Below are 19,081 nucleotides of genomic sequence, written 5' to 3'. Positions count from 1 at the left end.
CTAACTCTAACCCTAACCCTAGGGTTTCCACATACATTGCTAACCCTAACTATAACCCTAACAGATCACTTGGTAAAACCCTAACCCTAGGGGTCCCGCCCTAGGGTTTCCCAAGAAACAGATCACCGGAGCGTCAGAATTGTTGGAAAACTTGCTTCTGCCCCTAACATATATGTACAAGTGTGATGTAAGGTTTGGCTAACCTTGGATGTACCCGGCGTTGACGATTTCCGCATAATGGGCTACCACTTGGTAAAATCCAGGATCTGTATGTGGAAACCCCCGCCATGGCTCGAACGGAGCCTATTTTATGGTAAAGTATGCCCAACCTATGGTTTCCATGTACATATGTTCTAAACAAAGAAAAATAAATAAAAAAGTTCACTGGTAAACCCTCGCACAGAGAAAGCTATAGGGGTAGATGTGTGGGGTCCCCGCCCTAGGGTTTTCCAAGTTACAGACCACCGGAGCGTCGGAATCGCTGGAAAACTTGTGTGTGCCCACATGGCATGCACAAAAGTGATTTGAGATGGTTTTATATCCAAGGATACCCCCCAAGGTGTGTCCGGCTTCTCGGACAGGGGGTTCCTACACTTAGGCAGATTCTGGATGTATAGGGGGGAACTCCCTCGGAGGTGAACTGGAGAGAAAAGTGATACATTTAAGAACTTAAGACCCAGACACGATACAAAACACTTAAATAACTAGACTCACACACATACCAAAGCGCTTAAAGTACTAGACCCACACACGAACTGAAACACTTAAAGAACTACACCCACACACAGGAACCAACACACTTAAAGAACTACACCCACACAGGAACCAAAACACTTAAAGAACTAGACGCACACACAAACCAAAACATTTAAAGAACTACACCCACACACGAATAAAGCACTTAACACTAGTTGGGTCGACGCATGACCCGCTAGACACACGGACTCGACACACACACATATTAATCAGAGAAGTCGAAATCTTCGTCCTCGCTGGGGGTGTCCTCTGAAGCGGTGGTTGTGAGGTTCCACGACCACCGTTCATCATCCTCCCCCCATGTCGACGCCTCTCCTTTGCCGTACTCTGCTTCAACCGCGGCCTTCCTCTACCGCTTTCCCGCCCTCCTCTCTCTCTTGTACGTCTGCTTGTCCTTCCAGAATGCGCGCTCTGCCTCGACGGCTCCGGGATGGTCTCTGCGCCACTGTGCCATGAACTGCTCGTCCGCCTCAGTGGTATCAATCTGCCGCTGGCCAGCCCTGTACCGTCGCGCTTCACCTTGTGAGCGAAGTCGCGGCTCAGTAGAGAGACTCTGAGCTTCCGTCAGAGACCTGACCTCCGGGAAGTTCATTTCGTGGCGCGGCCGGCCAAACCTCCAAGCCGCAACGTCTTATGCGCGGGCACCAGCCTCCTTCGTGTAGAAGGTGCCGAGCCACACACGCGTTCCACCGGCGGTGATTTCAGCCGCGAAATGCCCCGCATGCCGCAGGTGAACGCCGATGAAGCCCGTGTTTCTACGGCGACGAGGAGCCATCTCAGCGGCAGCTCAGCTCAGAGGATTTTGTGGTGCTGTTGGATGAGAGAAGTGATGAGGGGAGAAATGTTGCTGGTGCTGTTAGTGGAGAAGACATGGCTATATATAGGCCGACGAGGGGCTGAAACGGCGGGAAAACTTGGCGGGAGAAAATGGGCGGGAAAGGGTGGGCGGGAAAACTTGGCGGGAGAGAATGAGCGGGAAAGGGTGGGCGGGAAAACTTGGCGGGAAATCATGGCGGGAAAAAAGGGCGGGAGAGAAGCAGCGGGAAAGGGTGGGCGGGAAAAAAGGGCGGGATTCCTACACTTAGGCAGATTCTGCATGTATAGGGGGGAACTCCCTCGTACGTGAACAGGAGATAAACTTGATATCATATGGGATGATCCTTGTTTCCACATGTACCTATGACCTAACCAAGCTCAAATGGAGGCATATGCCCACCGGGGGACCCCCGATGGGATGCAGTCAAAGGGGTAGACCGCGCGGTCAACAGAACTAGGGTTTCGTCGGAAATCGAGCATCGGATGTAGGGAAATGGCCCCAAAACTTGTGTGTGTCCACATGGAATGCACAAAAGTGATTTGAGATGGTTTTATATCCAAGTCTACCCCCCCAGGTGTGTCCGGCTTGTCGGACAGGGGGTTCCTACACTTAGGCAGATTCTGCATGTATAGGGGGGAACTCCCTCGTACGTGAACGGGAGATAAACTTGATATCATATTGGATGATCCTTGTTTCCACATGTACCTATGACCTAACCAAGCTCAAATGAAGGCATATGCCCACCGGGGGACCCCCGATGGGATGCAGTCAAAGGGGTAGACCGCGCGGTCAACGGAACTAGGGTTTCATCGGAAATCGAGCATCGGATCTAGGGAATGGCCCAAAAACTTGTGTGTGTCCACATGGAATGCACAAAAGTGATTTGAGATGGTTTTATATCCAAGTCTACCCCCCCAGGTGTGTCCGGCTTCTCGGACAGGGGGTTCCTACACTTAGGCAGATTTTGCATGTATAGGGGGGAACTCCCTCGTACGTGAACCGGAGATAAACTTGATATCATATTGGATGATCCTTGTTTCCACATGTACCTATGACATAACCAAGCTCAAATGGAGGCATATGCCCACCGGGGGACCCCCGATGGGATGCAGTCAAAGGGGTAGACCGCGCGGTCAACAGAACTAGGGTTTCATCGGAAATCGAGCATCAGATGTAGGGAATGGCCCCAAAACTTGTGTGTGTCCACATGGAATGCACAAAAGTGATTTGAGATGGTTTTATATCCAAGTCTACCCCCCCAGGTGTGTCCGTCTTCTCGGACAGGGGGTTCCTACACTTAGCGGATTCGCATGTATAGGGGAACTCCCTCGGAGTTGAACCGGAGATAAACTTGAGATCATATGGGATGATCCTTGTTTCCACATGTACCTATGACCTAACCAAGCTCAAATGGAGGCATATGCCCACCGGGGAACCCCCGATGGGATGCAGTCAAAGGGGTAGACCGCGCGGTCAACAGAACTAGGGTTTCATCGGAAATCGAGCATCGAATGTAGGGAATGGCCCCAAAACTTGTGTGTGTCCACATGGAATGCACAAAAGTGATTTGAGATGGTTTTATATCCAAGGCTACCCCTGTGTGTGTCCGTCTTCTCGGACGGGGGTTCCTACACTTAGGCGGTCTGCATGTATAGGGGGGAACTCCCTCGGAGTTGAACCGGAGATAAACTTGAGATCATATGGGATGATCCTTGTTTCCACATGTACCTATGACCTAACCAAGCTCAAATGGAGGCATATGCCCACCGGGGAACCCCCGATGGGATGCAGTCAAAGGGGTAGACCGCGCGGTCAACAGAACTAGGGTTTCATCGGAAATCGAGCATCGGATCTAGGGAATGGCCCCAAAACTTGTGTGTGTCCACATGGAATGCACAAAAGTGATTTGACATGGTTTTATATCCAAGGCTACCCCCTGTGTGTGTCGGCTTCTCGGACGGGGGTTCCTACACTTAGGCGGATTCTGCATGTATAGGGGGAACTCCTCGAGTTGAACCGGAGAGAAACTTGAGATCATATGGGATGATCCTTGTTTCCACATGTACCTATGACCTAACCAAGCTCAAATGGAGGCATATGCCCACCGGGGGACCCCCGATGGGATGCAGTCAAAGGGGTAGAACGCGCGGTCAACAGAACTAGGGTTTCATCGGAAATCGAGCATCGGATCTAGGGAATGGCCCCAAAACTTGTGTGTGTCCACATGGAATGCACAAAAGTGATTTGAGATGGTTTTATATACAAGGCTACCCCCCCAGGTGTGTCCGACTTCTCGGACAGGGGGTTCCTACACTTAGGCAGATTCTGCATGTATAGGGGGAACTCCCTCGGAGTTGAACCGGACAGAAACTTGAGATCATATGGGATGATCCTTGTTTCCACATGTACCTATGACCTAACCAAGCTCAAATGGAGGCATATGCCCACCGGGGGACCCCCGATGGGATGCAGTCAAAGGGGTAGACCGCGCGGTCAACAGAACTAGGGTTTCATCGGAATTCGAGCATCGGATCTAGGGAATGGCCCCAAAACTTGTGTGTGTCCACAAGGAATGCACAAAAGTGATTTGAGATGGTTTTATATACAAGGCTACCCCCCAGGTGTGCCTGTCTTCTCGGACAGGGGGTTCCTACACTTAGGCAGATTCTGCATGTATAGGGGGGAACTCCCTCGTACGTGAACCGGAGATAAACTTGAGATCATATGGGATGATCCTTGTTTCCACATGTACCTATGACCTAACCAAGCTCAAATGGAGGCATATTCCCACCGGGGGACCCCCGATGGGATGCAGTCAAAGGGGTAGACCGCGCGGTCAACAGAACTAGGGTTTCATCGGAAATCGAGCATCGGATCTAGGGAATGGCCCCAAAACTTGTGTGTGTCCACATGGAATGCACAAAAGTGATTTGAGATGGTTTTATATCCAAGTCTACCCCCCCAGGTGTGTCCGGCTTCTCGGACAGGGGGTTCCTACACTTAGGCAGATTCTGCATGTATAGGGGGGAACTCCCTCGTACGTGAACCGGAGATAAACTTGATATCATATGGGATGATCCTTGTTTCCACATGTACCTATGACCTAACCAAGCTCAAATGGAGGCATATGCCCACCGGGGGACCCCCGATGGGATGCAGTCAAAGGGGTAGACCGCGCGGTCAACAGAACTAGGGTTTCATCGGAAATCGAGCATCGGATGTAGGGAATGGCCCCAAAACTTGGGTGTGTCCACATGGAATGCACAAAAGTGATTTGAGATGGTTTTATATCCAAGGCTACCCCCCCAGGTGTGTCCGTCTTCTCGGACAGGGGGTTCCTACACTTAGGCAGATTCTGCATGCATAGGGGGGAACTCCCTCGGAGTTGAACCGGAGAGAAACTTGAGATCATATGCGATGATCCTTGTTTCCACATGTACCTATGACCTAACCAAGCTCAAATGGAGGCATATGCCCACCGGGGGACCCCCGATGGGATGCAGTCAAAGGGGTAGACCGCGCGGTCAACAGAACTAGGGTTTCATCGGAAATCGAGCATCGGATCTAGGGAATGGCCCCAAAACTTGTGTGTGTCCACATGGAATGCACAAAAGTGATTTGAGATGGTTTTATATCCAAGGCTACCCCCCCAGGTGTGTCCATCTTCTCGGACAGGGGGTTCCTACACTTAGGCAGATTCTGCATGTATAGGGGGGAACTCCCTCGGAGTTGAACCGGAGATAAACTTGATATCATATTGGATGATCCTTGTTTCCACATGTACCTATGACCTAACCAAGCTCAAATGGAGGCATATGCCCACCGGGGGACCCCCGATGGGATGCAGTCAAAGGGGTAGACCGCGCGGTCAACAGAACTAGGGTTTCATCGGAAATCGAGCATCGGATGTAGGGAATGGCCCCAAAACTTGTGTGTGTCCACATGGAATGCACAAAAGTGATTTTAGATGGTTTTATATCCAAGGCTACCCCCCAGGTGTGTCCGTCTTCTCGGACGGGGGGTTCCTACACTTAGGCAGATTCTGCATGTATAGCGGGGAACTCCCTCGGAGTTGAACCGGAGATAAACTTGAGATCATATGGGATGATCCTTGTTTCCACATGTACCTATGACCTAACCAAGCTCAAATGGAGGCATATGCCCACCGGGGAACCCCCGATGGGATGCAGTCAAAGGGGTAGACCGCGCGGTCAACTGAACTAGGGTTTCATCGGAAATCGAGCATCGGATGTAGGGAATGGCCCCAAAACTTGTGTGTTTCCACATGGAATGCACAAAAGTGATTTGAGATGGTTTTATATCCAAGGCTACCCCCCCCCCAGGTGTGTCCGTCTTCTCGGACACGGGGTTCCTACACTTAGGCAGATTCTGCATGTATAGGGGGGAACTCCCTCGGAGTTGAACCGGAGAGAAACTTGAGATCATATGGGATGATCCTTGTTTCCACATGTACCTATGACCTAACCAAGCTCAAATGGAGGCATATGCCCACCGGGGGACCCCCGATGGGATGCAGTCAAAGGGGTAGACCGCGCGGTCAACAGAACTAGGGTTTCATCGGAAATCGAGCATCGGATGTAGGGAATGGCCCCAAAACTTGTGTGTGTCCACATGGAATGCACAAAAGTGATTTGACATGGTTTTATATCCAAGGCTACCCCCCCAGGTGTGTCCGTCTTCTCGGATAGGGGGTTCCTACACTTAGGCAGATTCTGCATGTATAGCGGGGAACTCCCTCGGAGTTGAACCGGAGATAAACTTGAGATCATATGGGATGATCCTTGTTTCCACATGTACCTATGACCTAACCAAGCTCAAATGGAGGCATATGCCCACCGGGGAACCCCCGATGGGATGCAGTCAAAGGGGTAGACCGCGCGGTCAACAGAACTAGGGTTTCATCGGAAATCGAGCATCGGATGTAGGAAATGGCCCCAAAACTTGGGTATGTCCACATGGAATGCACAAAAGTGATTTGAGATGGTTTTATATCCAAGGCTACCCCCCCAGGTGTGTCCGTCTTCTCGGACAGGGGGTTCCTACACTTAGGCAGATTCTGCATGTATAGGGGGGAACTCCCTCGGAGTTGAACCGGAGAGAAACTTGAGATCATATGGGATGATCCTTGTTTCCACATGTACCTATGACCTAACCAAGCTCAAATGGAGGCATATGCCCACCGGGGGACCCCCGATGGGATGCAGTCAAAGGGGTAGACCGCGCGGTCAACAGAACTAGGGTTTCATCGGAAATCGAGCATCGGATCTAGGGAATGGCCCCAAAACTTGTGTGTGTCCACATGGAATGCACAAAAGTGATTTGACATGGTTTTATATCCAAGGCTACCCCCCAGGTGTGTCCGGCTTCTCGGACAGGGGGTTCTTACACTTAGGCAGATTCTGCATGTATAGGGGGGAACTCCCTCGGAGTTGAACCGGAGATAAACTTGAGATCATATGGGATGATCCTTGTTTCCACATGTACCTATGACCTAACCAAGCTCAAATGGAGGCATATGCCCACCGGGGGACCCCCGATGGGATGCAGTCAAAGGGGTAGATCTGCTGGGCTCCCAGATTAGGGTTTCGTCTACCGGAGGGAATATTGATGTAAGATAGGGGTAATTATTGATACTACATGTTCCAATGACCTAACAGAACACAAAGGAAGAGAAAAGTCCATGGGTCAGCTGTCATCGGAGGTCGGTCAAAGGGGTAGATCTGCGGGGCTACCGGATTAGGGTTTCGTCTACCGGAGGGAATATTGATGTAAGATAGGGGTAATTATTGATACTACATGTTCCAATGACCTAACAGAACACAAAGGAAGAGAAAAGTCCATGGGTCAGCTGTCATCGGAGGTCGGTCAAAGGGGTAGATCTGCGGGGCTACCGGATTAGGGTTTCGTCTACCGGAGGAAATATTAAGTTAAGATGGTAATATTTTTTATGCGCATAGCTTGGAAATGTAGAAGATTAAAACAAATTTATATGAAACCTATATTAATATATTTTATTTTCATAATTGACATTAAGAAAATTTAAATAAAAAATAAGTTGAAAAAGAAAAAAAGGGGTCTATGCCGAGGGCTGCCGTTGGCATAGCCTGGCCCTCGGCATAGGGGTTAGGGTTTGGGGTGCGGACAAGGTCGGGTCGAGCCGGACCACGCGCCCGAGCCGCACCCCTTTTTTCCCCATCTCCCTCCCCCCACGCGCCCGAGCTCCCCCCGCCTGTAGCTTCCCCCACGCTGTCGGCCGCCTGCTAGCCTTCCCCCGCCGCCCCCTACTCGCGCCGCCCCCTGCTCGCCGCCGCCTGCTACCTCCCGCGCCGCCACTTTGCTACCTCGCGCCGCCGCCTGCTACCCCCGCGCCGCCGTCACCCCCACTGCTCGCGCCGCCGCCGCCTGCCTCCCTAGCTTCGCCGGCCGCCGCCTGCTACCTCCTTGCTCGCGCCGCCGCTCGCTTCTGCCTCCTGTTGCTGCGACCCCGCCTCTGCCTCGACCCCGCCGGCCCCTGCGCCCCATCTCTATAAGTTTTTTTTGTAACTTTTGTTTCTAAGATTGTATACTGTTTAGAAATAGAAATATAAAATTTGAAATGTGAAATAATTTGTGAAATGTGAAAATAGAAAATGTGAAATAGCAAATGTGAAAGTGTGAAATAGAAAATGTGAAATAGAAATACAAATAGAAAATGTGAAAATGTGAAATAGAAAATGTGAAATAGAAATTGTGAAATAGAAATACAAATAGAAAATGTGAAATGTGAAATAATTTGTTTTTTATTGAATGGAAATAGGTGCCGTCGTGACCGCCGACCTCGTGATCGCCCCGTCGTGACCGCTCCGTCGTGACCGCCCCGTCGTGACCGCCTTGTCGCCGTGTATGTGATTCTCTCCGTCCGCCGAGGGTGAGCTAAAACATCGCCTCCCTTTCTCCGCATTTTCTTATGTCACTAGATTCATTTTCCAAGTCCAGTTGCGAAACCTAGGTGTCACTTCCCGTCCGCGAGCGTTACGCGGATAAATATGCATTAGTGGTCCGCATATTTTGAACCGTAACGCTTGCGGCATTCTGAGACGATCGGCGGATGCGTAGTTGTCTACGTTTTCCATGTTCTACTCCGGTTCGAGTCAGGATTTCGGCGGCGCCTCCCCGTTGTTCTCCGGATGCACATCCTCTCGGCTTTTTGCCGAGACGTGTATCGGGAGAGCAGCGGGGAGGTGCTGCCGAAATTCTGACTTGGACCGGGGTAGAGCATGGAGAACGTAGCCAACTACGGATCCGGCGGCTGTTAGGAGCCCACCTAGTAGAGATGTAGGTTGATGCATGCGTTTCGCCCGGTAAAATAAATAAAAATATGATGCATTTAATTTTCTATTTGATATAAATGCTATGTATGTGGTTTGGCTCCCAATAAAGCAGAGGATGGCTGATAATGGATGGATGTACAATGAGCGTGTTAGTGCGACAGAGAAAACAGATGAGTGGACAAGGAAGACCCATTTTCTAGTGAATGAGTTAGCGCGTGGTACAAAGGGGCTGGTTCGGGCACTTTGCCCTTGTGTTCGCTGCGTGAAGCGTCTCCGTCGTGGAAAGGATGAAATGTATAAACACCTTCTGCAATATGGGTATATGCATGGGTACGTCCCGGAAGTCGACTTTGATGAGCGCGAACGTGACAGAGGTGAGGTGATGCGGCAGCTGCTCAATGGCAATGAGTACGATGGAATTAGAGACTTTCTAGACGATCTCGTCCATGCCGATGTCCCGGATTCTCCACCTCCAGAACCGGAGGCGCCGCCAGAACCGGAGGAACCTCCAGAACCGGAGGAACCAGAGCCAACCGCGAAGGCCTTATATGGTATGATTGCCGCGGCTAAGAAGCCTCTGTACGAGGGCGCCGCGATTTCTCAGCTCGATGCCATCTCCCAATGTCTAGCCGACAAGACCCGGTACAACACCACCCGTGAGGGCTTTGAAGCAAGTCTGAAAACAACTGGTAACATGTTGCCCAAAGATCATTGTCTGCCTAAAAGCCTGCACGCGACGAGGAGAATGATGAAGGACCTCAACATGGATTATCAAAAGATAGACTGTTGTCCGAAAGGCTGCGTTCTATTTTGGAGACAGTTTGCGGAGGACAAGTACTGTCCCATCTCAGAAGCTTGATCTAGGTATGAAGAGGTAACGGGAAAGGATGGTCAGGTGAGGCAGTCAAGCACCGCAAAGTCGATTCTTCGATATCTCCCATTCATAAAAAGAATCCAGCGGCTTTACATGCACGAGGAGACAGCCAAACAAATGACGTGGCACAAGTATGGGAAGAGATTCGAGGACGAAAACAAGCAGTTGAAGATGGGACATCCATCCGATGGTACGGCATGGAAGAACTTCGATAGGAAATTCCCCCTTGCGGCAGCCGAGGCTCGGAATGTCAGAATTGCGATAGCAACAGATGGCTTCAATCCATATGGTATGTCGACTGCCAATTACAGTTGCTGGCCCGTGTTTGTTATTCCGCTCAATCTCCCTCCCGGAGTCCTAATGACGAGGAAGACCATGTTTCTGTCGCTGATCATTCCAGGCCCTAATTACCCAGGGAAGAATTTGAGTGTCTACATGCAGCCGATTGTGGAAGATTTGAACCACTCTTGGCACCACGGGACATTGACGTACGACCGAGCATCGAAGACAAACTTCTACATGAAAGTTTGGTTGCAGTATACCATGCATGACATGCCCGGGTACGCCCTAACATGCGGATGGTGTACAGCTGGTAAGTGGCCATGCCCAGTGTGCAGACACCGGCTTGAGTTCCTTTGGCTACAGAAGGGTCGCAAGTATGTTGCATTTGACACGAATCGACAGTTCCTCAAAAGGAGGCATCCGTTTAGAGAAGACAAAAAGAACTTCAAGAAGGGCAAAGTTGTGCATGAAAAAAAAGATGTGCTGAAGTTTGATGGTACACTTGTTGAAGCCGAGCTACGTGCTCTCGTGCCGGCAGCGACACCAACTGGCCATCAATTTGAGGGATATGGTGTAACGCACAACTGGACTCACGAGGCAGCCTTAACGAAGCTCGAGTATTACAAGGACCTCGAACTTCCCCATAACATCGATGTGATGCACACTGTAAAGAATGTCGCGGAGTCCATCTTTCACACATGCCTGAACATTCCCGGGAAGTCAAAGGATAATGTCAAGGCTAGAGTCGATGTTGAGATCCTCTGTGATAGGGAAAAATTACACATGAAGCGTCCTATTGGCCATCAAAAGAATTGGTTCAAGCCGCATGCCAACTTCTGCCTTGATTCCATCCAAAAGAAGGAGGCATTCAGGTGGCTCAAATACGTCGTGATGTTCCCTGATGGTTATTGCTCGAATATGAGTAAGGGAGTTAATCTTTCGACGGGAAAAGTCACCGGGCTCAAGAGTCACGACTATCATATATGGATTCAGCGGCTCATGCCGGTGATGCTTCGAGGGTATATCCCCGAGAAAGTACGGCAGTGCTTGCGCAGTTGAGCCATTTCTTCCGCACGCTCTGTGCTAAGCAGATATGTCCCAAGGTTATTGCAAAGCTACAAGATACAGTGCCGGAGTTGCTACGCAATTTGGAGATGATATTTCCGCCAGGCTTCTTTACTCCGATGGCACATCTCATTGTGCACCTCGCCAACGAGGCACTCTTGGGTGGCCCGGTGCTGTTTCGTTGGCAGTTCTGTATTGAGAGAGAGTTTAAGTATATTCGAAAGATAACTGGAAACAAGGCCAAGATTGAAGCATGCATAGCTGAGTAAATATGCCTTCGGGAGATGGCAGATGCCGCGACAACGTACTATCCCGATGATGTTCCCACTCAGCATAACCCGGTCACTCATTACAATGTCGACGTGCCCGAGAATGACCCCAAGCTACAGCTATTCCAATTCCCCGGTGGCAAGGCTGGTAAAGGAACAAAATATAAATTGGAGAACGAAGAGAAGGATTGTATAATGCTATATGTGCTTATGAACATGAAGGAAGTGGTCCCATTCGTAAGGTAAAAATGGTGAACAAATTACTTTGCAGCTAGTAACCTCGTCTCGGTCTAATGCTTATTTTCTCCTTTCAGCGAATTCACAGATGAAATGTGGCCGTATGATGAATTGCCCCAACCCTCGGAGATGGACACTCTACTGAAAGAGGGTGCTCCCGGAATTAATAAAAACTTTGTGTCATGGTTCATGGAAAAAGTAATTTCTAACCCGTCCTCTTACATTGCAACATGTGACTTGTCCCTCTTATTACACGTAACTAATGCACACAACAAATTTGAAATGTTCTTGTAGGGCCGTGAGAGAAATGTTGATATGATAGATGAGTTGAAATGTGTTTCCCAAGGTTGTAGCCATGAGGTGACCAAGTATGAGAAGTATGATGTGAATGGGTTTCGCTTCCACACAGAGACGCACCAGAAGGGTCGGGCGAATCCCAAAACAATAAATACTGGGGTCTTCACCAAAGGAGCCAACAACTTTGATTACTATGGAAGGTTACAAAGTGTATACGAGTTGACATTCAATCGTACGAACGTGCAACTCAATATCATCGTGTTCAAGTGTCATTGGTTCGACCCAATAGGTGGACAGAGAAGTGACAAGTCCATTGGGTTAGTTGAAGTTAAGCCTTCAACCACCTATAGCGGAGCCGATATCTTTGTTGTGGCTCACCAAGCCAAGCAAGTTTATTATTTGCCCTACCCATGCCAGAAAGCGGAACTCAAGGGTTGGGAAGTCGTCTTCCAGGTATCGCCACATGGTAACCTACCGATTCCCTCTGAGGATGATTACAACAACATTGACCCCGTGACATACGAGGGGATTTTCTATCAAGAGGAACAGGACTTCGGGGAATATATTTTAGAACCGTTTGTTCAAGAGGACCTCGGGAACGATGCAGAAACTCGTGGTGAGTCAGTGGTGGATCTAAAGGACATATCTATGCTCGAGAAGTTACTTGAGGCGAATGAAAATTATGATGAGCCTCCACCCGTCGACCCTTCAAGTTTGTACTCACAAGATAGTGATAGTGATAGTGAGCCAGAGAAAGAGAAAGAGAAAGAGACGGAGTATGAGAGTGAGAGTGAGAGCGATGATGCCTGGTGAGGGTCTTTTATTCTTAGTATTTATTTGTCAACATGCTTCTTAATTGCATTGTGCCTTTATTCTTAGTATCTTCATTTTATTATGTCAACATGCTTCTTAATTGCATTGTGCGTTTTATTCTTAGTATCTTCATTTTATTATGTCAACATGCTTCTTAATTGCATTGTGTGTTTTATTCTTAGTATCTTCATTTTATTATGTCAACATGCTTCTTAATTGCATTGTGCGTTTTATTCTTAGAATGTTCATATAATATGTCTTTGTGCTTAACTGTTTTATTCTTCTCAATGCAGTTGACTGAACAATATGAGCAGCGGCAAGGAAGACTTGGCGAGCTTGCTTAAGACGTTGGCGCAGGTGAAGAGGAATATTCCTAGACCCACTAGACGGAGTGATCGAGCCCCGGTGCCCAATCCGCGTTACGACGATGGTACCGATGGAGGACAAGGACGAGGAGGGCGAGGTGGAGGACGAGGAGGACGAGGTGGAGGACGAGGTGGCGGCGGGGTACACATGGACTTTGACGAGCCACCCTCCGCTTCTGGCGACGTGGCTCCTGAGTTGTTCCTAGAGGGTCCGTCTAGTGGGGAGGTGGAGATGGAGACAGAGTCTACACACGAGTCGGACTCTAGGGCTGAGTTGGAGGTGATGGAGGGTGGGGGTGCGCCGAAGCCCTTGAAGATTCGTGGAGAAGCTAGAGTCCCCGAGGCGAGGAAGGAGCCGAAGACCCATGATGACAAGGCCCTTATCATTCCTTCGAGCGATGAGTAAGTGTACTACTTCAGAAATTTCGAACATGTATTTTCATCTTGGGCATAATAAACAATTTGGCATGTGTACTAATGTGTGATTTATTTGCAGCAACTGGACATGGGAGGCCAAGCCCCCCCCCCCCCCCACCAGCCTAACAGCTTGCTTGGGGCTCTGATTAAGAAGTTCTGGCCGGGAAGATACACTCCCCTTAGCACGGTCCCCGGTGGCGAGACGAAGCTAGCCACTACTTGGGCGGACTATGAGGATGCCCCTGCCGTAGGCTTCGCGACAGCTGCTGAGGCTGTGACCACCAAGTTCTGGGTAAGGCATATATTTCTCGAGCACCGTTCATAGTTAATGACCCTAATGTGCTAACTCATGACTTTCGCAACTGATTTATGCATGATTGAAGTGCTTCTATCGTGTGGATCCGGAGCATGAGACGAAGGCGCGTCTCACTTTGCGTGGCGCTTGCGAGAGGTTGACACCGCAGCAGTGGTACAACCAAAAGATCACCAGCGCTAGTGCCTTCTGGGCTAACAAGGGTAAGAGGGTCAAGAAGGAGTACTATGTTGGTAACCAGCCTACGGAGGAATGGGCAATGACCATTGAGGAGTACATGTCGGTGAGTAAAATGTCAATGAGATTCTACATTGCTGCTAAGTTTTCATTGAATTATCTTGAGCTGAGTATTGCGTTTTCAGGTTTGTCCCGAGTGGGCCGAGCAGCATAGGGAGGCATGGGAGGAGCTGATTACGGCGAGGTGGCTCAGGCAGGACGAGGAGTTTGCAGCCGTGTCGAGGCGTAACATGGAGAACCGAGGCACCGGTGGCACACACTGCGCGGGAAACCGCGACTACACCCGCTTCAAGGGGAAAAAGGTATGTATATACATGGAATGACCTTCTTTCATTTCCCGTCATGTCTCATTTGTGATACGCATAACTGTTCTTTTCGCGATGCAGCTGGCCGAGGCAGCACCTGGGGTGGTGCTTCATGATCCCGAGATATATGACATGATGCGGACGAAGCAGAAGCCCAATCCCGCATTGCCTCAGCCACAGTACTACGGCAATGCCAAGGCCGCCAAGGATGACTACTGCGACATGGTGAGGTCTCGTCACCCGGAGGTGGATGACCCCTTGCGCATGCCGACCGACGAGGAGTCGTTGGTCCTGTCGAGCGGCGGGCGTCCGCATGGCTGTTTCCCCTTTCTGAATAAGGTGGTCAAGCCTACCCACGCCACGAGCTACACGCGTCTCAAGCATACCCTCACCGCCAACAGCCCGCAGCCTCGTCCACGGCCTGCTCGTCCACCCGCCTACGATGTAAGTTTTCCTCATTTTCACCCTCCTTCCGGTTTTCCTTTCTACATGGCTAAGTGTTGACGAGATTCATTGTTTCTGAAATTGTAGCCTGAGTTCGAGGCGGCCTTCGAAGCCTGCAATGAAGCGTATCAGGCGGAGCATTGCCGCGGTGGAACAGGCAGAATACAGCCTACATGGCGTATATAGGAGTAAGTCTGAATCTTTCTTCTCGCAAGTAGATGACAAGTCTCAGTTTGATGCTTTATTTCTGCAAAGCCTAACTTGTAACCTATCTTGCAGGAAATGATGATTTCTATGTCTACTGGTACACCGCCACCGGCTCGAGTTACCGTGGCGGGGGACATGCCTATCATGCCATCGAGGGCAGCTTTCGCTGCGACTTACTACGGATCCACACCGGAGGTAAGTTCTTTGCCAAACCCGTAGTCACCACTTCTCTTTGCATCGCAAGTTGCTAACATGTAGGGAACATGTAGGGAACGGGATGCTCCGGGAACCAGGCCTCGCAGGGTGGGCGCGAGGTCACACTGGTTCATGAAGGTGGTCGGTCTCCTGGGCGTTCTGCTGGTGCCTCTCCGTCGACTACTCCTGGGAGTACTCCCGGTGCCTCTCCGTCGACTTCTCCTGGGCGTACTTCCGGTCCTTCTCCAGGTGGTTCTTCTGCAGCTTCTACCGGAGCGAAACCCCGGGCTGCTCGTTTCGCCAACGATGTGGGCGGACACACCCCGCCCGGGTCCTTCCTCCGCTAGTCAGCTTAGAACTAGGGTTTGCTTGCTACTACTATGTATTTGGATGACATGGCACTCTCCGCTCTCCGCTTGTATGCTATTATGTGCACCATGTATGGTATTATGTGGATTATATGATATTTATGTGAATTATGATGAATTTGGTCGATTTTGGATGAATTTGGATGAACTAGACCTGCTGAATTGAATTTGAATTGCAACAGGGACAGAAAAAGGAACTGGAAAAAGGAAAAAAAATTGTGCAACGCCTACACGCCTTGCGTCCGGATGGCCGCCACGTGGCCATGCATGCACGTCGATATGCCGAGGGTAAGGCCGTCGGCGTACGCGCACAGCTGGCGTCGCCAGGCCGCGCCACGTCGCCCCGCTCCTCGCCAGGTCGCTGACCTACGCCGAGGGCCGGGCCGTCGGCGTATGACGATGCCCCGTTAACGGCGACGGCGCGCCGCCAGGAGACGCCGAGGGCGGCGACGCCGAGGGGCTCAGCTGGCCGTCGGCGTAGCGCGGATACGCCGAGGGCCGGCCGTACGCCGACGGCGCACCTGGCTACGCCGAGGAGGCTATACGCCGAGGGGCTAGGCCGAGGGCTGCCGTCGGCGTAGACGCCGATTCCTGTAGTGCATGTAGGCGGTTGGCACTGCCGATTGCCAATTCAAGTTTGACGTACTCCCTTCGATCCAAATTAATTGATTTCACTTTATCTAGATACGAATGTACCTAGATATGTTTGTTAAATTGATACATTCAAATCTAGATAAAGTGGAGTCACTAAATTTGGATCCGAGGGAGTAACAAATTTGTCTGTAGAAATTGTAGGGCAGCTGTCATGAAACCACTGACATTATTGTTTCGACTGTTGATGTTGGACTAAAATCACGAAGCCATTATGAGAACACCGACTTCGGGCAGTAAATCAGTCTCCACACTGCATCCCCTGATCCGCATCACACTCTGCTGCCCCTCCTGACGTGGAAAAAAATAGCCAAAGGTGAGCAAATTGGTTGCAAGTCCATTCATTTGTTACGTGATTGTGAAATAAGAAATGCACTAAAATATTTGGGGAGAAACATTGGATCTCAGCATAATTCTTGACACCCCTAGTATAGAAGGGGTTTTGTTCGCTACTAAATGGACCTAGTGTGCTTTTCCGCGCGCTTTTTTGCTATTGCCACTTAATGTTGTCATCGATATGTACCACTTTGGCTCTATGTGGGGTTTTTGATGGTGGCCAATGAATAGCTAACCTGCTTGTTGGTGGCAACCCCAATTCGAAGAACTTAGTTATTTTTAAAATGATAAAATTATAGCCGGTGCTAGGACAAAATGTAGGTTGAGATTATTCTCATGATGATCACTTAGAGACAAAGGAGACGAGGGTCACATCCCGTGTAGAATAAAAAAGATCCCACAAGGCGGCAAGGTCTATGAGTTGGGGAAATAGATGAGCAACGTCGATATTAATTTGTGTTGTTTATGAGATTTTTCTTGGCCCTTTTCTTCGGCGTCTAAACTATTCAAACATATTAAAACATAAAAATGGAGATGTAAACACCAGATTAATCAAGAGGGAATATAGCACAATGGAATTCACAGAAAAATCATTTGGCTAATAGAGTTGTGCTTTATCCCTCTTGATTGATCTGGTAGGTTAATTTGGTGTTTACATCTCATAAACTTACAACCACCACTGATCAACAAGATGCACATACGACCCATAAAGTTGCAATCAATTCAGAAAATTCATAACAGTTACAACATTAATATCAACATGAGGCTACAATGCTGGAGTCGTGTGCAAGAGGTAAACTCACAGTATGCGCTGCTCATCTAGAGAAGCTTCTCGCAGACTAAGTTATGCGTGTTGGTGCTTCGCATCAATGGCTTCCTTCAGCTTCCTTCCAAGTGCAAAGGAAAGAGGGGTCGGCAAGACTTCGCTAATCTGCATGTGCTTGCTCTGGATGGTGCCAGTAAATGCCGGAAAATCCCTCCACAGATGAATAAGTTTAACTCAGGCTGCGTACCATCCTGAGCAGTATCTTGAACATGTTACCATCCTTAGCAATATATTGAACATTTTTATTAGTATGCGTGCAAATTGGGATGGATCTCAGAACTTTAGCTTACATGAGACCGTCCCCATCCGCGAGCCGGTCAGGGTCAAACCACATGCAAGCCTCCCTTAGTCATTTCCACTGGTTGTTAGGCAAGCACCAAAGTATCAGGCCCACCATTTGCCAAGGAGATAACCTAATCTGAACACGCCATTCCAGAGTTAACATCTCACGGACAACAGGAAGACATAGACAAAGATCAACAGTAACACAATGACTGCACCTGTAGAGTACATGATCATATTATAACCTTCTCATCTGGTAGGTTATATCGCAGCTACCGACCCAAAACAGAGGCTCGTGGAGCGTTCTCGACCGGTCCTGCTTAGGATGATAATGTTACCTTCTCATACGGTAGGTTATATCACAGCTGTCGTACAGAAACAAAAGCTGTGGAGTGAGCTTCGCCACTTGGCCCCATGTTGAGTTTCTTTGCCGTAGTTAATTTCCAAACTGTAACCAAACGGACATATCAGTGATGTAGCTAATTCTGAAGGAGCAACACACTAACAGAAATAGAATCTCACAGGTCTTCCATGATTAGTTACATATATATTGGAGATTTACAGAAAGTCCCTCAGAGTGAAGGTGCGTCAACTTTTAAAACCTAGCATTCAAAGGTTACTCAACTCAGACGGTGAAGGGTTTTTCTCGATAAAGAGAATATATTAATATCAAGACGATACAAATTACACCTGGTCTCTGCACAACCATGATATCAAGAGCTAGTCAAGACATTGAGGATGCACACAACCAAATTATGACAAACACTACAGGAACGCGCCGAGACGCCGACGGCCAGCTGCCCTCGGCGTATGCCTCGCAAGCCGTCGGCGTAGCATACGCCGAGGGCAGCCCTCGGCGTAGCCCCTCGGGCTAGATGGGCCTCGGCGTAGGCCTTTTTGCCCTCGGCGTAGCCTAGCCATCGGCATAGCAGTTGCTACCCCGAGGGCAGCCCTCGGCGTAGACAGGCCGTCGGCGTATATTTCGTATATTCAAATTTTAATTTTTCAAAAAAAATCAAAAAAAGTTCTTTTTTTATCCTTATTTTTTTCTTTTACTTGTTTATCACACTTTGAATTCTAAATATAGACTTAACTCTAAGTTAATTACAACTTCCCAGTCGGTCACCCATCCTCACTCTACTCCAGCCTCAGCACGCTTAACTTCCTGGTTCCCTTCGGGTTAGCTTCCATGTAAGAAATAACACCTTTCTGGTAATATTACCTTATCACTCCTATTAACCCTTGGAACCTGATGTCACAACTCTTTATTTTTTGAATTTCAAAAAATTACTTAAGCAAACAACAATTAATATATAAGTAATAATAATATAGAATTCAAATAACAATAAATGATTTTTTTCTTTTATTTAATATGGAACAATTAATATTTTTAA

The 19,081-nt window shown here is 49.1% G+C and overlaps 1 long non-coding RNA gene across 1 annotated transcript; it reads right to left on the bottom strand.

Moving 5' to 3' along the window:
* Window positions 1–16,195: 16,195 nt before the first annotated feature.
* On the bottom strand, window positions 16,196–18,131 carry LOC127313746 (uncharacterized). Its single transcript, XR_011749504.1, has 3 exons — window positions 17,933–18,131; window positions 17,383–17,823; window positions 16,196–16,534 (listed from the first exon to the last, which is right to left on the bottom strand). It is a non-coding gene; the product is annotated as an uncharacterized lncRNA (long non-coding RNA).
* Window positions 18,132–19,081: the final 950 nt, after the last annotated feature.

This window comes from Lolium perenne, chromosome 7 (genome assembly GCF_019359855.2).
Source record: "Lolium perenne isolate Kyuss_39 chromosome 7, Kyuss_2.0, whole genome shotgun sequence".
NCBI classification, from domain to species: domain Eukaryota; kingdom Viridiplantae; phylum Streptophyta; class Magnoliopsida; order Poales; family Poaceae; genus Lolium; species Lolium perenne.
The sequence above is the reverse complement of the archived record's forward strand: the minus strand, read 5'-3'. Positions and strand labels throughout refer to the sequence as shown.